The sequence below is a fragment of the Procambarus clarkii genome, chromosome 62 (assembly GCF_040958095.1).
Source record: "Procambarus clarkii isolate CNS0578487 chromosome 62, FALCON_Pclarkii_2.0, whole genome shotgun sequence".
Classification (NCBI taxonomy): Eukaryota; Metazoa; Arthropoda; class Malacostraca; order Decapoda; family Cambaridae; genus Procambarus; species Procambarus clarkii.
In genome coordinates, this window is record NC_091211.1 from 1,300,782 (window position 1) to 1,321,709 (window position 20,928).

The 20,928-nt window shown below is 40.0% G+C and overlaps 1 long non-coding RNA gene across 1 annotated transcript in view; it reads left to right on the forward strand.

Annotated features, from left to right (window-relative positions):
• The window catches only part of LOC138354252 (uncharacterized), a 78,764-nt gene extending 78,110 nt beyond the window's left edge, over nt 1-654 (forward strand). The window contains exon 2 of the long non-coding RNA XR_011223481.1: nt 1-654. This exon is cut by the window's left edge and continues 858 nt beyond it. This is a non-coding gene — a long non-coding RNA (uncharacterized lncRNA).
• The last annotated feature ends 20,274 nt before the right edge of the window (nt 655-20,928 follow it).

Here is a 20,928-nt window from a genome sequence, read left to right on the forward strand (position 1 = left end):
AAAGAGAGAGAGGGAGGTGAGAGAGTGAGAGAAGCGAAGAATTGAGAGAGAGAAGAGGAAGAGAGAGTGAGAGCTAGAGAGAAGACAGAGAGAGGGAAAAGAGAGAGAAAAGAGAGAGAGAAGAGAGAGAAAGAGAGAGAGGAGAGATAAAAGAGAGAATGGGGAGAGAGAGAGAGGAGAGAAAAGGAGGGAGAGAGAGAGGAGCGATAAGAAAGAGAAGAGAGAGGAGAAATAAAAAAGAAGAGAAGAAGAGAGCGAGAAGGGAGGGAGAGAGAGGAAAGAGAGAAGAAGAGTGAGAAGAGAAAAAGAGAAATTTGAATAAGAGAGAGGAGAGAGAAAGAGAATAGAGACAGAAGAATAGAGAATAGGGATAAGGAGAGAGAGAGAGCAAGAAGGGAGGGATAGGGAAGAGAGAGATAAGAGAGAAAGGAGAGAGAGGAGGAGAGAAGAAAGAAGAGAGAGACAGATGAAAGAAAAAGAGGAGAACTAGAGAGAGAGAAGAAGAAAAAGAGATAGAGAAGAGATAGAAGAAGAAAGAGAGAGAGGAGTAATAAGAGAGAGAAGAAGGTGAGAGAGAGACGAAAAGATAGAAGCTAGAGAGAGAGAAGAAGAGAAGAGTGAAAGAAGAAGAAGAAGAGAGAGAGAGAGAGAAGATGATGAAAAGAAAAGAAAAAGAGAGATAGTGAAGAGAAGAAGGGAGAGAATAGAGAGAGGAAGAGAGAGAGAAGAAAAGAGCGAGCAGAGAGAGAGAGAAGAAGATAGAGAAGAAATAAAAGAGCAGAGAGAGAGAGAGAAGAAGAAGAAGAGAGAAAAGAAGAAGAAGAGGAGAGAAGAGAAGAATTGAGAGAGAGAAGAGAAAAAGAGAGAGGAGGGAGAAGAAGAAAGACAGAGAGAGAAGAGGAAGAAAAAGGGAGAGAATAGACAGAAGAAGAAGAGAGAACAAGAAGGGAGTTTAGAGAGAGGAAAGATAAAAGAGAAATGAGAGAGAGAAGAAGTGAGATGAAAGAAGAAGAGAAGTAGAGAGAGAGAGAGAAGAAGGAAAGATACGGGAGACGATAGAGAGAGAGGAGAAGAGAGAGAGAGATGGCTGGTGGTGGTATACCATGGGCAGGCTGGAGAGAGACGATCCTGTAAGTGTGAGGTCTACAGCAGCCAGAGTGACACTGACTGCCAGCACAGCCTCTCCTACCAATCATTTGACCATAGGCCATGCAGGCCTGGCAGTATCGTATTACACTCCAGGACTCAGACACAATCTTACCCACACACAACGCACAAAACAATGCCCATCTATAAGTACTTTAATTCCACACACTGTCACACACACAAACACACATACACACATGCGCACAAAAACAAGCACAACACACATGGGTGTGTGTTGTCCGTCGTGTTGGATGGACGTGGGTCACTAGTGAAGTGGGAGGGATAATCAGGCTACTTCGAAGTGAAAAAGTGTATACGAGTGAATGAAAAACTTGGAATCTGACTCAAACCATAAGGAAGTGAAGAAAAAACAGTAGAAATAGCGTAATTGAAAATAGTTGTTGAACGCATTGTGGCAGTGTGGAGAAAGGTGGGGCAGACCTCAGCTGACTGTGACCTCACAGCCACAATCTGTGACCAACGTGACCTCACCCCGGCTGCAATCCTTATTGCACCGCGTGGAGACTCACTCACTTATATTGTGTCAGCAGATCGGTAAGCTACTTGGGACGCCTTTGGGTAAGGTTGCTACAGCAATGACTAAATCAGGAAGGGCATCTAGGTCCAGCAGTATTATGATTGAAGAAGAGGACAGGCTTGTGGAATAGCTGATAAGGAAATTTGTAGAGAAGAGTGATGTGTGGATAGATGATCTAATCCATGGGATTAAAAGTGAGATCTTTAATAAATTACAGAATGAGGTTCAGAGACAAAAGCAAGAGATGATGGATTATATACAGGACGAAATCAGAAAGAGCAGAGTAGCATGGGAAAGTGAACTAACTAGGCTTGCAACTGAATTTGGCAGGAATAATGGAAGCATGGCAAGGGAAGGGGGGAGTAGTGAGTGGGGGTTAGCCAGGGGGGGGCGACCAGATGACCCTTCACTGAGAAAGAGGTTCATCGTAATCCATGGATTACTTGAAGCCAAGGCACTATCGAGGTAGGAAAGGATGGAGATTGAAAATTTTGAGTTACAGGGGATCTTGAGAGATATTTGAGCTGAGATGGCAGGGAATGAGGTGGAAATACACCGACGCATTGGGCCTTACAGCTGCAACAAGAAACGACTTGGCCTGGTACAGTTCACTAATGAAGAGGCAGTGGATTACATACCTGCAACACAAACACTCAGAGGTAGCGAAAACTATTACGTGTATATTGACAGATACATGACAAAAGATGAACAGCTAGTCTACAGGGCGAGCTGACCTACACGATACACCTCTTCACATTCGAGCGTAGTTACCCACCCCACCCTTGGTAACCAGCCCACAGCAGGTGTTTCCCAGGTTACACCTTCCCCAAATCAGCCCTCCCATCCCCCACCCCTGCTTATCACCCCAACAACCCCCTGCCCCCTCCGATCCCATTACATTCAAATTCATGTGCTTCAACCCACATTCCAAGGACTCCCTCATCCCATCAACCTCCTCAACCCGCTCAGCCCTCACCCCTCCTCTGCCCCTCTCCTTGCGAGGGGGTCATATGGACCCCCTGAGAGGGAAAGGGGGGACATCCCCACCTCTTCCTCCATTTCCCTCTTCCCCCCTACTGCCCCAATGCCTACACCTACCCCTGAGTTCCCCTTGACTAATACAACCTCTCTCTCACTCTCACTATCCATGCACCATCCCCCCCCTCTTCCCCCACCCCCTCTATCCTTCTACCCCCCTCCCCCCCCCCGACAATCTCTCAACCTCTATCTGACTCTCAACCTCACGCTACCTCTCAACCCCTCTGTGCCTATCAGACCCTTCCTAATCTTCAGACCCAGTATGCCCTTCCTACTCCAGACCTATCTACCAAGGCCCTACCCCAGACCTTCCTACCTACCTTCCGAGATGCCCAGCCCCCATTCGCCCCCAAGCACACCTCCAGACCCCATTCATCCCTCAGACACCCACCAGATCTCCCCAGACCCCCAGAGAATGGGTGAACTCTGGTGCCAGAGTTTCCATGAAGAATGCCTAACTACTCGGCAATTCACAACTGTCGTCAAATTCAGAGAGGTGGTGGTACTGCTCTTTACTACCACCAAGAACTAACATGCTTAAAAGTAATTAGAACTGGAGACTGCTGTGGGGAGTATATATTCGCCAGTTTCAGAGTCAAGGGGTGGTGAGTCTGTCCTGTCTGTGGGTGCAGTCTATAGAATTCCTAACACTGATGTGTTCGAATTCAACTCAAACCTTAGAAATCTAATACTAGATAACAGACTGAACAAAAACCATCTAATTATCGCAGGGGACTTTAATATTGACCTCTGCGAGCCTGAACACCTTACTGCTGTTAGCTTCCTCAACTGTATGAATTCCTGCTTCCTCATACCCTTAATCACTAGACCTACTAGAATCACTAATAGTACTGCCACGACTCTAGATCACATCTGGACCAACATAATCTCTCCGCTTATTTCAGGTATAATCACCGATAGCACTACAGACCATTACCCCACATTTCTCTTAACTAACATTAACAAACCACCTCTAGAGACAAGGGAGTTAAGCTTTAGGCTGCACAATGAAACTGTTATAGACAATTTTATAACTGCTGCTGCTAATGTTAACTGGGAGTCCGAGTTAGGTAACATAGGGAACATCAACCTAGCAGTGCAATCTTTTCTTCAAAAAAGTTCTCAGCCTTTATAACACCCACTGTCCTATAATTACGAAACAAGTCACAACCAAAAGTCTTAACAATCCTTGGCTTACAAAGTGAATACTTAAATCCATTAATAAAAAATATGCCCTTGAGAAGAAGTATATGTTAGGAATCGTCTCCAAAGAATTTTCAAAGAATTACTCGTCATTGCTATCTAAAATCAAGACGAATCAGACCAACTTAAGCTCCTTGATTCTGTCATCATCTCATCACAGGATTTTCCCCATGAAACTGACGGAGAAGACTGTACTGCCATCGTGATCCAGGAATTGCGTACTAAGTTGAATTATTCAATCGAAGCAAGAGACATTAAGTCAGCTTATAGAGTGGGTACCAAATCATCTGGTGCAAACAACAGAAGGATACGCGTGAAGTTAGATAGCTGCTCCCGCAAGTCAGACCTTATCACTGCTGCAGTCGCTAGGAAATCCAAGGTTTATGTGAACGAATGTCTTACCAGATTCAGACAAAATCTCTTATTTAAACTACGTGGAATTCGCAATAGATCCACTGCTATTAAACATTGTTTTGTGCGCGATGGTAAAATAATAGCTAGGAAGACTGACTCTGGAAAAACTTATGTCATAACCACTGAAGCACACCTCACTTCTTTCCTGGATGACTGTGGGATATCAGCTGAATAACCAGAACATAATTTGTAGTCTCACATACAACCAAAGTGTACTTAAGCTCTGCCTTTCCTTTCCAAAGGTGTTTATTTTTATTTTTATTTTTATTTTTACTTTATTTTTTGTTTGTCATCGTTGTATGTTTTATACTCTTAATTATTTGTTCTTAGTTAATCCCCTTGTCACTAAACCTAGGGCTTTTTATTACCCTGTTAATTAACCATTACTAAGCTAATTATCTTCAAGATCATTTTTTTTATGATTATTATTTTTCTTATTATTTTTTATTTTACATTTATATTGTCAGTCTCTACTGATTTTTTGTGTTTTATTTTATTTAACTTCTGTGTCCTCCCTGGCTATCTATTGGATCTTTATTTTACTTCTAAATTGTTACTGTTTTATTGTATCTGCTCTTATTCTTGTGTTTTGCTTTATCGTGTATCTTGTATCGTGATCCCTCTGCATCTCTATGCACACTGATATTGATCCTGATCAAAATCTTCTGTCTCATATCTATACCAACCAGCACATTGATCATCATTATTGTAAGTATTTCACAGCACACCAGGCTAAAAACAAACTCCAAAATAGCACCTATCTATCAGTTTATAACCAAAATGTTAGATCACTTGGTAAACATTTTGACGATTTAAATGCACTACTCACAGCACTAGGTACTAACCTATCGTTCATTATTTTAACAGAAACTTGGCTAAATAAAGACTATACCCAACTCTACAACTTAGCTGGTTATAAAGCCATTCATAACTGTAGGCCTAATAAAAAAGGTGGTGGCACAGCTATATATTACCGAGATACATTTATCTGCAACAGTGTTATTAGTGACAGAGATGACTACTGTGAATATACTTTTGCTCAGTTTACAATTAAATCCCTTAAATCCTCTTTGACTATTGGAGCCATCTATAGATTTCCTAATACTAACATAGCTTCTTTCTCAGACAACCTAAGGAATCTTATTATAAACAACAATCTCAACAAAAACCACATCATTCTGGGAGGAGACTTTAATATTGACCTGGGTCTACAAAACTGCTCTCAAGTTGACTATTTCCTTAACAGCATGGACAAACATAACAGCTCCCGTTGTATCTGGTATAATCTACGACAGAACAACTGACCACTATCCTACCTTTCTCATAGCGAACATGGACATAACACCACCAAAAAGCAAGAAACTTTCATTTAGGCTACACAGTGAATCAGCTTTAGACAATCTTACAGAGGCACTTCACAATACTAACTGGGATTCTGAATTCAATAATACCCATGATATAAATTCATTAGCTAACCTCTTCCTCTCCAAAACTCTAAGCCTCTACAACCTTCATTGTCCCCTTCTTACAAAGCAAGTAACTGACAAAAGATTAAACAATCCATGGCTCACAAGTGGCATTCTCAACTCAATCAACAAGAAACATGAATATGAAAAGAAAGTTAGGATTGGCCTAGTTTCAAAGGAAGTAGCTAAAAGGTACTCATCAATGCTTACCAGTATCATAAGAAAGGCAAAACTTGCATATTATGTGAATAGATTTAATGAAGCAAAAGGCAACATGAAAAGCACTTGGAAAACTATCTCTAGTATCCTAGGAACTAAACAACACTCACATAACCAAATAAAACTCTACAAGGATGGGGATATACCGTCAACTGATTTAGAAATGGCAAATGAATTTAATAGTTTCTTTTCATCGGTTGGTGCTAATCTTGCCAGTAAAATCCCACAGACTCAGACACATATTAACACATATCTCTCAGGCAGCTATCCAAACTCTCTTCTCCTTTCACCAATCAGCCCGGCAGATGTTGTGTCCATCATACATTCTCTAAAAACCAAGGCAGGGAACACCAGTGAAATTCCGTCCATTGTGTACAAGAGAGCCTCCCATGCCCTTGCCCCACCCATAGCACTACTGTTCAACAAATCTATAGAGTGTCACACCTTCCCTGATATCCTCAAAAAAGCAAGAGTAACGCCAGTCCATAAAGGAGGCAATCCGGCGGACATAAACAATTATAGACCAATATCAAATCTACCCATTCTATCAAAAATATTTGAAAAAATTATTTACAAACAGCTCTATTCCTACCTCGTAAAATTCGACATACTCAGCCCCTGCCAGTTTGGCTTCCGGTCCCAAAAAGAGTACCAATGATGCAATCATTAGTCTCCTTGACATTATCTACTCAGCCCTTGACAAAAATGAGTTTCCGATTGGACTCTTCATTGACCTAAGAAAAGCCTTTGATACTGTTAATCACAACTACCTCTTACTTAAACTCCAGCATTATGGAATCCGAGGCCTTGCCCTTGACTACATCCGATCCTATCTTAGTGACAGACACCAATATGTAACCATCAATGATACAACTTCTTCCACTCTACCAATTACCGTTGGAGTGCCACAGGGCATCATCTTAGGACCTCTTCTATTTCTTATATATATAAACGATCTGCCTAATGTCTCTAATATTCTCAAACCTATATTGTTTGTTGACGATACTACCCTTATCTACTCAAACCTCAACCCACATACACTAAATAATGTTGTGAATAATGAATTAAAAAAAGTCCACTTATGGATGTCAACGAACAAACTAACATTAAACATCGAAAAGACTTACTACATCTTATTTGGAAGCAAATCATCAAATGCAATTCAGCTACAGATAGACAACATTAACATCAGTAATAAAAATGATGGCAAGTTTCTTGGCCTATTCCTAGACAAGAGACTCAACTTCAGCACCCACATTCAACACATAACTAAGAAAGTCTCTAAGACAGTTGGTATACTCTCCAAAATCAGATATTATGTTCCTAACTCTGCTCTCCTCTCACTATATTATGCACTAATCTACCCCTATCTTAATTATGGTATCTGTGCATGGGGGTCTACCACTGCAAACCACCTTAAGCCCATCATCACACAGCAAAAATCTGCTATCAGAATAATAACTAACTCTGCTTTCAGACAACACTCAGCTCCCTTGTTTAAATCTCTAAACTTGCTAAATATTAACTCCCTCCACACATTCTCTTGTGTCAACTACATTTACAAAACCCTGTTCTTAAATGCAAACCATGCTCTGAAACTCTCCCTGGACAGATGTAATAGGACCCATTATCACCACACCAGAAATAAATATCTCTTTGATATCCCCAGGGTCAAACTTAATCTGTGTAAACACTCTATGCAAATTAAGGGACCTAGTCTATGGAACTCACTCCCTAGTGAATTGAAAAACTGTAAAACTTTTGCCTTATTTAAAAGCAAAACCAAAAAGTACCTAACTTCATCTATTTAGTTTCCTACACTGAGCTTTAAATTTGCTCTGTACCTAGTGGTACCCAATCTCCTAATTTTTATGTAATATCAAACAACCTTATCATTGTGTTCATTGCTGTCTTCTTTTATGTGCTAGCCATATGCTGTATTGTGACTACCAATTTTTGTCAACTACCATTCAAGCTGTCATTGCAATCAATCTTATATTGTTTCTGCTGTATTGTGCCTACCAATTTGTTGTCAACTACCATTTTAAGCTGTCATTGCAATCAATCATAGCTACCTATGTGCTTTAATATACTGTACCTATAATTTTCTCTCATCTTTTTTTTTCATTCCATGTAATCTGTTATCATTTTTTTTGTGTATAAATTTTGCAAGTATTTACCTCCTTAAAATTTTCTTAGATTAAGGACCTGCCCGAAACGCTGCGCGTGCTAGTGGCTTTACAAGACTGTAATTACCATAATTGTATCCTCACATTCCTTATGTACATTCTTGTATATGCATAAATAAATAAATAAATAAAAATAAATAAATAATTAGAAGAGCCAAAACTAAATACTACGAAGATAAATTTACCCAAACAATGGGCTACATTAAGAAAACATGGAGCACAATTTCACAAATATTGGGATCAAAGACGATTTTAAATAACAAACCAACACTCCTGTCCAATAACGATGATCAGCTTTCAGCCTCTTATTCTGCTATTGAGTTCAATAGGTTCTTCTCTTCCATTGGGTCATCCCTTGCAAATGATATTCCATCTTCCAGTACTGATGTTAAGGACAATCATACAGGTAACTATCCACAGTCTCTGTACCTAAAGCCTACAAATTCCACTGACGTAATGAGATAATCCGTTCCCTTAGGTTAGGTTAGGTTATGCAGGTTATGTTAGGTTCGGTTAGGTAAGTTAGGATAAGTTAAGTTAGGTTAGATTAGGTTTGGTTAGGTTAGGTAAGTTAGGTTAGGTTAAGTTAGGTAATTTACCTTAAGTTAGGATAGGTATGTTAGGTAAGTAACATTAGGTGGGGAGGATAGGTTAGGTAGGTTTATGCAATGTTGTCCAAAGAACAGTTTTAAGGGTAAAGTGTCTAAGAAAATATATTTTATCAGAAGTGTAAGTTTCATATGAAAAGCTGAACTAGTTACATTTGGAGAGAAAATTTTATGACTGAAGATGTCTTAGAGAACAACATTGATGTCTTAAAGAATAACTTGATGGAAGAAGGAGAGTTTCTTTGATGAACGAAGGTGACTTAGAGAACAACATTGATGAACGAAGGTGAGTTAGAGATTACCTTTGATGACACTGAAAATAGCTTTGATGACTCTGAGAATAACTTTAGATATCTCTGAGAATAACTTTGAGGATATGAGAGTACCTTTTGATGAGTCTGAGAATGACTTTGATGTCTTAGAGAACAGCTTTGATGATTTAGAGAACAACTTTGATGAACAAAGATGTCTTAGAAAACTTCTCTGATGAATGAAAGGTTACTTAGAGAATAACATTGGTAACTGAGATTAATTTTGAATGTCACTGGGAATAACTTTTATGACTTAGAGAATAACTTTGATGAATGAAAGTGACTTAGAAATTACCTTCGATGACTGAGAATAACTTCTGATGACTCTGAGAATGACTTTGATGTCTTAGAGAATAACTTTGATGACTTAGATAATGACTATGATGAACGAAAGTGAGTTAGAGATTACCTTTGATGACTCTGAGAATATCTTTGATGACTTTGAGAATGACTTTTGAGAACATGAGTAGTATTGTTTGATAGCTCAGAGAATAACTTCTGATGACATAGAGAATAACTTTATGTCTTAGAGAACAACATTGATGTCTTAAAGAATAACTTTGATGAACGAGGGTGACTTAGAGAATAACCTTGATGACTCTGAGAATAACTTTTGATGTCTTAGAGAATAACTTTGATGAACAAAGATGTTTTGGAAAGTTTCTCTGATGAACAAAGGTGACTCTGAGAATACCTTTGATGACTCTAAGATTAACTTTGATGACATTGAGAACAAGTTTGATGACTGAGACTAATTTTTAATGTCTCTTGGAATAACTTTGATGACTCTGAGAATACCTTTGATGACTCTGAGAATAGCTTTTGGGTAGCTCTGAAAATAACTTTTGATGTCTTAGAATAACTTTGATGGACGAAGATGTCTTAGAAAGCATCTTTGACGAACGAAAGGTTACTTAGTGAATAACTGTTATGATGTAGAGAACAACTTTGATGATTGAGATTAACTTTAGATGTCTCTGAGAATAAGTTTGATGAACGAAGATATCTTACAAAGCAACTTTGATGTTAAGAAGAATAACTTTGATATCTCGAAGAGTACCTTTGGTGTGTTTGAGAGTGTCCTTGATGTCTCGATAAGTGTCTTTGATGTTTCGAGAGGTGTCTTTGAAGTCTTAAAGGATGTCTTTGATGTCTCAAAGGATGTCTTTGAGTGCAACTTTGATTTCTTTGAGTAAGTCCTTGATGTTTCGAAGAGTGTCTTTGACTATATTTCTTACTTAATGACACATAAGTTTAGTTAGGAACAATGATGAATATGACTATTTTTTAGCGAAGTGAAAGGTAACTTTAGTTAAGAACAGTGTTGGAAAGAGGCTACACTTGACTATTTTCTGTTGAGAGAAGTGATATTTCAGTTAAGAAATGACAAGGAAACATGATGAAAGTGACTATTTTTAGTTGACTGACGAATACTTTAGTTAAAAAACAAAAACATGATGAACATGACTTTTTCTGTTGATTGATGGATAATCTTCATTCTACTTTGCTCTGATGAAGGCGAATTAGAATAACATGCAGCAGCTCGAGGCCTAAGTTATTATTTCTATATATATATATATATATATATATATATATATATATATTAGTATATTTTGGTAGCAGTCTTTCCTGTAGACATATATTATTAAATATGACCGAAAAAGTAAGATTAATAATTCTAACACGAATTTTCTCAATCTTTCGTACATTACGCTTCACTGTTGGAGGTAAATCAAAAATCACTTCTCCAAAATTCATTTTTATTTCTAGTCTGACGCGACACGGGCGCGTTTCGTAAAACTTATTACATTTTCAAAGACTTCACAAATACACAACTGATTAGAACTTACGTCTCTCTGATATTATATCTACATTTGAGTAAGGTGGGAAGGGTGATGTGGCATTAACACAAGACAGAACAGGAGGGGATATTAATAGGGTATTAAAAGTATCAACACAAGACAGAACAGAAACAATGGGTATTGAATAGAAGTGTTTGTAGAAAGCCTATTGGTCCATATTTCTTGATGCTTCTATATTGGAGCGGAGTCTTGAGGTGGGTAGAATATAGTTGTGCAATAATTGGCTGTTGATTGCTGGTGTTGACTTCTTGATGTGTAGTGCCTCGCAAACGTCAAGCCGCCTGCTATCGCTGTATCTATCGATGATTTCTGTGTTGTTTACTAGGATTTCTATGGCGATGGTTTGGTTATGGGAAGAGATTATATGTTCCTTAATGGAGCCCTGTTGCTTATGCATCGTTAAACGCCTAGAAAGAGATGTTGTTGTCTTGCCTATATACTGGGTTTTTTGGAGCTTACAGTCCCCAAGTGGGCATTTGAAGGCATAGACGACGTTAGTCTCTTTTAAAGCGTTCTGTTTTGTGTCTGGAGAGTTTCTCATGAGTAGGCTGGCCGTTTTTCTGGTTTTATAGTAAATCGTCAGTTGTATCCTCTGATTTTTGTCTGTAGGGATAACGTTTCTATTAACAATATCTTTCAGGACCCTTTCCTCCGTTTTATGAGCTGTGGAAAAGAAGTTCCTGTAAAATAGTCTAATAGGGGGTATAGGTGTTGTGTTAGTTGTCTCTTCAGAGGTTGCATGGCTTTTCACTTTCCTTCTTATGATGTCTTCGATGAAACCATTGGAGAAGCCGTTATTGACTAGGACCTGCCTTACCCTACAGAGTTCTTCGTCGACTTGCTTCCATTCTGAGCTGTGGCTGAGAGCACGGTCGACGTATGCGTTAACAACACTCCTCTTGTACCTGTCGGGGCAGTCGCTGTTGGCATTTAGGCACATTCCTATGTTTGTTTCCTTAGTGTAGACTGCAGTGTGGAAACCTCCGCCCTTTTCCATGACTGTTACATCTAGAAAAGGCAGCTTCCCATCCTTTTCCGTCTCGTAAGTGAAACGCAGCACGGAACTCTGCTCAAATGCCTCCTTCAGCTCCTGCAGATGTCTGACATCAGGTACCTGTGTAAAAATGTCGTCAACATACCTGCAGTATATGGCCGGTTTCAAGTTCATGTCGACTAAGACTTTTTGCTCGATGGTACCCATGTAGAAGTTTGCAAACAGGACACCTAGGGGAGAACCCATGGCGACCCCATCTACTTGCTTATACATGTGCCCATCCGGGCTCAAGAAGGGTGCCTCTTTAGTACAAGCTTGGAGTAGTTTCCTCAGAATACTTTCTGGCATGTCAAGAGGAGTACAGGCTGGATCACGATACACTCTGTCGGCTATCATTCCGATTGTCTCGTCCACAGGTACGTTGGTAAACAGCGATTCTACGTCCAACGAGGCTCTTATCCCTGTGGCCCGTGTGCCCCGCAGTAAGTCCACATATTCCTTTGAAAATGAAAACTCACACCCCAGAAGTGACTCGAACCCATACTCCCAGGAGCAACACAACTGGTAACTACAGGGCGCCTTAATCCACTTGACCATCACGTGTGCCCCAAAGAATGAGGTGATTTGGTGAAATGCTATGCCCAAGATTACCATCCGAGTTGCCGTCGGGTAAGTGGCTCAAATAGCCTCGGCTATCACTTCGTTTTGACGGCCATGATGGTCAAGTGGATTAAGGCGCCCTGTAGTTACCAGTTGTGTTGCTCCTGGGAGTATGGGTTCGAGTCACTTCTGGGGTGTGAGTTTTCATTCGCATATAGTCCTGGGGACCATTCAGGCTTGTTCGCATTTGTGTTCCTCACGTGTGCCCCAAAGAATGAGGTGATTTGGTGAAATGCTATGCCGAAGATTACCATCCGAGTTGCCGTCGGGGAAGTGGCTCAAATAGCCTCGGCTATCACTTCCTTTTGACGGCCGTGATGGTCAAGTGGATTAAGGCACCCTGTAGTTACCAGTTGTGTTGCTCCTGGGAGTATGGGTTCGAGTCACTTCTGGGGTGTGAGTTTTCATTCGCATATAGTCCTGGGGACCATTCAGGCTTGTTCGCATTTGTGTTCCTCACGTGTGCCCCAAAGAATGAGGTGATTTGGTGAAATGCTATGCCCAAGATTACCATCCGAGTTGCCGTCAGGGAAGTGGCTCAAATAGCCTCGGCTATCACTTCCTTTTGACGGCCGTGATGGTCAAGTGGATTAAGGCGCCCTGTAGTTACCAGTTGTGTTGCTCCTGGGAGTATGGGTTCGAGTCACTTCTGGGGTGTGAGTTTTCATTCGCATATAGTCCTGGGGACCATTCAGGCTTGTTCGCATTTGTGTTCCTCACGTGTGCCCCAAAGAATGAGGTGATTTGGTGAAATGCTATGCCCAAGATTACCATCCGAGTTGCCGTCAGGGAAGTGGCTCAAATAGCCTCGGCTATCACTTCCTTTTGACGGCCGTGATGGTCAAGTGGATTAAGGCGCCCTGTAGTTACCAGTTGTGTTGCTCCTGGGAGTATGGGTTCGAGTCACTTCTGGGGTGTGAGTTTTCATTCATATATATATATATATATATATATATATATATATATATATATATATATATATATATATATATATATATATATATATATATATATATATATATATATATATATATATGTCGTACCTAGTAGCCAGAACGCACTTCTCAGCCTACTATGCATGGCCCGATTTGCCTAATAAGCCAAGTTTTCATGAATTAATTGTTTTTCGACTACCTAACCTACCTAACCTAACCTAACCTAACGTTTTTGGCTACCTAACCTAACCTAACCTATAAAGATAGGTTAGGTTAGGTTAGGTAGGGTTGGTTAGGTTCAGTCATATATCTACGTTAATTTTAACTTTAAAACAAAAAAAATTAACCTCATACATAATGAAATGGGTAGCTTTATCATTTCACAAGAAAAAAATTAGAGAAAATATAATAATTCAGGAAAACTTGGCTTATTAGGCAAATCGGGCCTTGCATAGTAGGCTGAGAAGTGCGTTCTGGCTACTTGGTACGACATATATATATATATATTATTAAATATGACCGAAAAAGTAAGATTAATAATTCTAACACGAATTTTCTCAATCTTTCGTACATTTCTTTTCACTGTTGGAGGTAAATCAAAAATCAATTCTCCAAAATTCATTTTTATTACTAGTCTGACGCGACACGAGCGCGTTTCGTAAAACTTATTACATTTTCAAAGACTTTAGTTTACAAATACACAACTGAATAGAACTTACGCATCTCCGATTTTATATCTACATTTGAGTGAGGTGGAAGGGATGAGGTGGCATTAATAGGGTATTAATTTCATCAACACAAGACAGAACAAGAGGTGGTATTAATAGGTATAAATTTCATCAACACAAGACAGAACACGAAACAATGGGTATTGAATAGAAGTGTTTGTAGAAAGCCTATTGGTCCATATTTCTTCATGCTTCTATATTGGAGCGGAGTCTTGAGGTGGGTAGAATATAGTTGTGCATTAATTGGCTGTTGATTGCAGGTGTTGACTTCTTGATGCGTAGTGCCTCGCAAACGTCAAGCCGCCTGCTATCGCTGTATCTATCGATGATTTCTGTGTTGTTTACTAGGATTTCTCTGGCGATGGTTTGGTTGTGGGAAGAGATTATATGTTCCTTGATGAAGCCCTGTTGCTTATGCATCGTTAAACGCCTAGAAAGAGAACGATGCATAAAAGTTTAACGATGCATAAGCAACAGGGCTCCATTAAGGAACATATAATCTCTTCCCACAACCAAACCATCGCCAGAGAAATCCTAGTAAACAACACAGAAATCATCGATAGATACAGCGATAGCAGGCGGCTTGACGTTTGCGAGGCACTACACATCAAGAAGTCAACACCAGCAATCAACAGCCAATTAATGCACAACTATATTCTACCCACCTCAAGACTCCGCTCCAATATAGAAGCATCAAGAAATATGGACCAATAGGCTTTCTACAATCACTTCTATTCAATACCCATTGTTTCGTGTTCTGTCTTGTGATGATGAAATTAATACCCTATTAATACCACCTCTTGTTCTGTCTTGTGTTGATGAAATTAATACCCTATTAATGCCACCTCACCCCATCCACCTCTCTCAAATGTAGATATAAATTCGGAGATGCGTAAGTTCTATTCAGTTGTGTATTTGTAAACTAAAGTCTTTGAAAATGTAATAAGTTTTACGAAACGCGCTTGTATCGCGTCAGACTAGAGATAAAAATGAATTTTGGAGAATTGATTTTTGATTTACCTCCAACAGTGAAAAGAAATGTACGAAAGATTGAGAAAATTCGTGTTAGAATTATTAATCTTACTTTTTCGGTCATATTTAATAATATATGTCTACAGGAAAGACTGCTACCAAAATATACTTATATATATATATATATATATATATATATATATATATATATATATATATATATATATATATATATATATATATATATATATATATATATATATATATATATATATATATATATGTCGTACCTAGTAGCCAGAACGCACTTCTCAGCCTACTATGCAAGGCCCGATTTGCGTAATAAGCCAAGTTTTCACGAATTAATTGTTTTTCGACTATCTAACCTAACCTAACCTAACTTTTTCGGCTACCTAACCTAACCTAACCTATAAAGATAGGTTAGGTTAGGTTAGGTAGGGTTGGTTAGGTTCGGTCATATATCTACGTTAATTTTAACTCCAATAAAAAAAAATTGAGCTCATACATAATGAAATGGGTAGCTTTATCATTTCGTAAGAAAAAAAATTGAGAAAATATATTGATTCGGGAAAACTTGCATATGTAAAAATATGCAATTTTACATTGCATATGTAAAAATACATATGCAATGTTAAACAAACATAAAAGAAACTGTAATACAAAGTTACAAAATACTGAATGAGAGATCTGCATTATTCAAACTATATTAAATTTAGTTTAGCATAACAAGTAAATACTTTGCATTACATAGGAACACAATTAATCATCAAATCGTGTAGGGCGTTTAACATGACGTTTAGGACGAGAGTCCCCAAATACAATAACATCCCTTGATGAATTGTTTATTGAGTTATAACTCATTTTTTCTTTTTCTTTTGCACGACTTTGCACTTCATCATTTTCTACACTAGTTGGAATCACTTTGAAATAGGCCATATTACGTGTTATACTATGATCTCTATTACTAGCTGTTACCATAGTTCCTTTTACACTAATCACTTTATATGGTTTTGTATTATACGGCATATCTAGCTTTCCCTCTTTTTTCTTTTTAACGAGAACAGTATCTCCAACCTTTATGAATTGTTCCTTTGCACGTTGATCATGAGCAATTTTCATTTTGCCCTTGGCTAGTGCATCCTTCTGAGCGCGACGTTTATCCGTTACCTCGGCTAACATGACGGGTAGTGCGATTCTCATAGGACGTCCAAATAAAAGTTCGCCAGGCGACTTGCCCAGTGTTCCATGCGGTGTTGCACGGTAGTTCCCGAGAAAAGCATACATAGCTTGTTTCCAGGATCGTCCTTCGGCATGAGCACAGCGTACCGCTTTCATGAGAGGTTGCATGTATCTCTCAACTTCTCCATTTGCTTGAGGATGTAGTGGCATCACACGGCGGTGTTTGAATCCAATATGCTCAGCAAAGTTGACAAAGTCTTGTCCATTGAATGGAGGTCCATTGTCCGTCTTGACAACTTCAGGAATGCCAAAGTTTGAAAAGATCTTGTCGAGTTTCGGGATGACAGCCTTTGCAGATGTGGAAGTGATGATTTCTACTTCTGGATAACGTGAGTGATCATCAATGACTACCATCAGGTACTCTCCAGTTGGTAGTGGTCCGCAGAAGTCCATCGATACTTCCGTCCATGGTGCAGCAGGTAGTGGTGAAGGTTGTAGAGGTGTTGGTCTTGAAGTATCCACTGCAGCTTGGCAAGGGACACAGGCATCATGCATATCCTTTGCTTGACGATCAATGCCAGGAAACCACACCTTTTCTCGTAGCAGCTGTTTGGTCCTAAAAAGACCTTGGTGTCCTTGATGTGCAAGCTTCAGAGCACGATGCTGGAGAACAGCTGGAATGACGATACGAGTACCTCGAAGCACAGTGTCGCGTTGTTGCGTAACACTTAATTCTGTCTGGATGCGTTCAAGTGCTTTGAATGCATCTTGGTAAACTCCTGAGGGTGGGATGCGTGGAAACTTTTTCTTAGTCAATGCATCCACTGTTGCTTGTAGAGTTGGGTCCTCTAGGGTTGCAGTACGGATTTCATCAAGAGTGAGAGCCTTAGGGACTGCATCACAGGTTACAGAGTGTACATATTCCTCGGCAACTTGCTGATGCTTGGTGATGGTGAAACTGTTGGCAGGATGTCGACTGATGTAATCAGCGGGATTGCCTGCACCCGGCTTGTATTTCACCGTAAAGTTGTATGGTTGCAGACGAGGAGCCCGTCTCTCAATGCGAGCTGGTGGTTTGGACTTTGGATTATTGAAGATGGTCTCCAACGGTTTGTGGTCAGTGACTATCGTGGTGAAGGGCGCACCAAGCAGATACACATTGAAGTGTTCACAGCCCCATACAAGAGCAAGAGCTTCCTTCTCTGTCTGACGGTATCGTTGCTCAACATCTGTGAGAGAACGGCTGGCGTAGGCAATTAGTACTCTGGAATCTGGTTGACCAGGTTTGTGTTGGGCTAAAACAGCACCTAAACCAACAGGACTAGCATCCACCGTTAACTCAGTGTCCATTGATGGATCAAAATACGCAGCAGTCGCATTCTCTACTAGTGCATCTTTCACAGCATCAAATGCATTTTGTTCGATATCGCTCCAGTACCATGATGCATTTTTCTTCAGGAGCTCACGTAGAGGCTTCGTAATGGTAGCAAAATCTGGAATGAAGCGAGAACAGTAGTTTGCCATTCCCAGAAAACTATGTACTTCAGTGGACGTTGAAGGAGGTGCAGCATTCTTGATATCTGCAACTTTCTTAGGATCTGGAGACAGACCTTTGTCACTAAGTACATGTCCAAAGAATTCAGTTTTACGTTGATTGAACTCACACTTTGCTCGGCTTAACGTCAGATTCTTTTCTCGTAAGCGTTGCAATGTTGCGCGAAGAGCTTTGTCGTGTTCAGCTTGGGTACGGCCATAAACAATGATGTCATCAGACATGTTGTCAGCATTAGGTATATCTTGCAATACTTGGCTGATGATGTGCTGGAATACCTCGGCAGCACTGTTGATACCAAAATTCAGGCGCTTGTACCTATACAGACCTCGATGTGTCGTAAACGTTGTGATGAATCGACTCTCATCATCAAGTTCAAGCTCATGATAGCCCTTGTTTAAATCTAACTTGCTAAATACAGTTGCACCATTCAAGCGGTAAATGATATCATCTACAGTGGGTGTAGGATGGCGTTCACGCATTATTGCCTTGTTGGGAACACGCATGTCCACACAAATGCGTATCTCATCTGGATTCTTCGGCTTTGGTGGAGTGACAATTGGGCTTACCCATGGTGTTGGGCCTGTTACTGGTTCAATGATATCTAGTTCGATCAGCCTATCCAGTTCGGCATCGACTTTCTTGCGAGTATGGAATGGTTGTCGGCGATGTGGTTGGGCAACTGGAATTACATCTGGGTTGATATGCAGATGTACTTTGCTATCAGTATAACAACCTATGGATTTAAATCGATCAGAAAATTTAGCAACAATATCATCAACATTGTTTGCAGATTCCACTGCTACAGCATTAGAAAGCTGAAGTAGCCCCAATTTGGTTGAAGTCTTGTAACTGAGTAAAGACTCCTTTGCATTCCTAACAATATGGAATGTAGTAGTGAGCATTGCACTCTTTGACTTAAACTCTGCAGTGAAAGTTCCAATCACTGGCAAGGCTACCTTTGAAGCATAGGCAGTGGCTTTGTCATTATAGTTTTCAAGCTTTGGGAACTGTTTTTTAAATTTTTCATAGTGGCACTCAGCAATGGTGTCAATGTTTGATCCAGTGTCAATGAGAACTTTGAGACAAATACCAGCAATGTATACACATGTCTCTGGGTTGTTTGGAAGATCATTCCTTTCTGTGATTGCTTGTACTCCATAAGTATAATCACATTCACTGTCATCTGAGACTGGTTGTAATGAAATGTTGTCTTGTACATTATTAACATTCTGGATATGAGGTGCAATATTGCGTTTACCACCTCGACCCCTATGACCTGATCCTCGTACAGTGCTTTTATTCACTGACTGTGGTTTCTTGAGTGCGGAACGACACATAGCACCAAAATGACCTAGTTTTCCACACTCATAGCACTTCTTACCTTGAGCAGGACAAACATTACCTTGGTGTGGGTAGTCTCCTCCACAATTGTAACATTTATTGTTGACACCCTCTGATGTGGGTCGTTGTGACTGCTTGAGTCTTGTTCCATGACCCCAGTTGTGATGTGGCTCTCGGCTCAATTTACTGTTAGGTTTGCCATGATATCTTCTTTGATCATGGTGTCCTCCCTGAACCTTACGTACCTCATCACTGTTAGTAACAGTGGTAGAACCGTTGTTGGCACTGCACTCCATGACACGAGCATCACATGCAGCATCTTCCATTCGACGAGCCATATCCAGTATCTTGGTAAGAGAACTTTCATCATCAACAAGTTCTAGAGCTCTTCGACGGAGACGTGTAGATGTGCATGTTTCAATTATTTGCTGTTTGATTTCTTTGTCAACATCAGCAAACTCACAATGGGCTGCTAAACCCTGCAGACGTGTGTGGTATTGATCCACAGTTTCATTAGAGAGTTGTCTGGCTCTCCTGAAATGCATAATTTCCATTGCAGTATTTTGTCTTGGTTTGAAGTGCTCAGTTAATTTGGCTTTGGCAATGTCATAATCTTTGGCACCACCAGTGTCTTTCAGTGTGTCAAAGATGTCACAAACTCTATCACCTACATAATGAAGTAGAAAGGCACGCTTTCTTTCAGCACTTTTGATGTCTGCAACTATTAACAAATTTTCAAACCTTTTAAGCCATTTGGTCCACGGGAAGATCAATATGACACTACTGGAAATTTTTTAGAGGAAGGCAGAAACAGAGTAGTAAATATAAGAGAGAGGAACAGTCAGATAGAACCACTACAGGATTACAGAGGGGAAGGGAGATACCCACAAGACTGGAATACAAATTATCAACAAGCACACAGGTACTACACCACACAACACCCGTCCTACTACCAAAACTGGACGAATCACTTCCAAAACAACACACCCTGGACGCAAATACAGTGGCCTCCTTACCAGAGCCTCAGATATTAACACCAAGTAAGGCATCCAGCACTTCCACTAACACGATAACATCATTTATATTTGCCAACATCCAGGGTATAAAAACACGCAAATCCAACAAAGTTCACTTTATTGATGGTCTCCTTCATGAGGCAAATGCAGTGTTTGCAGCCCTAACAGAAACCCACACAAAGGACTACCATGATGGTGAAATATGGATCTCAGAGTACAATCTTTTCAGATGTGATAGGAAACACCGGCTTCAGGGTGGGGTCAGCCTCTACATCAAAGACACACTCATCTGTACTGAACTGCTAAACACCTCAAATGGTGTGGTGGAAGTGCTGATAATCAAAATAGAGATTCTAAATGTAGTTATTATCCTTGTATATAAGTCACCGGAGGCAAACCCTCAGCAGTTTAAAAAGCAACTAATGAAAATAGAACACTGCTTGGAAAACCTTACAAATCCAGCTCCGAACATCATCCTACTTGGGGACTTCAACCTACGGCACCTGAAATGGAAGCACCTGGCTAATACAGTA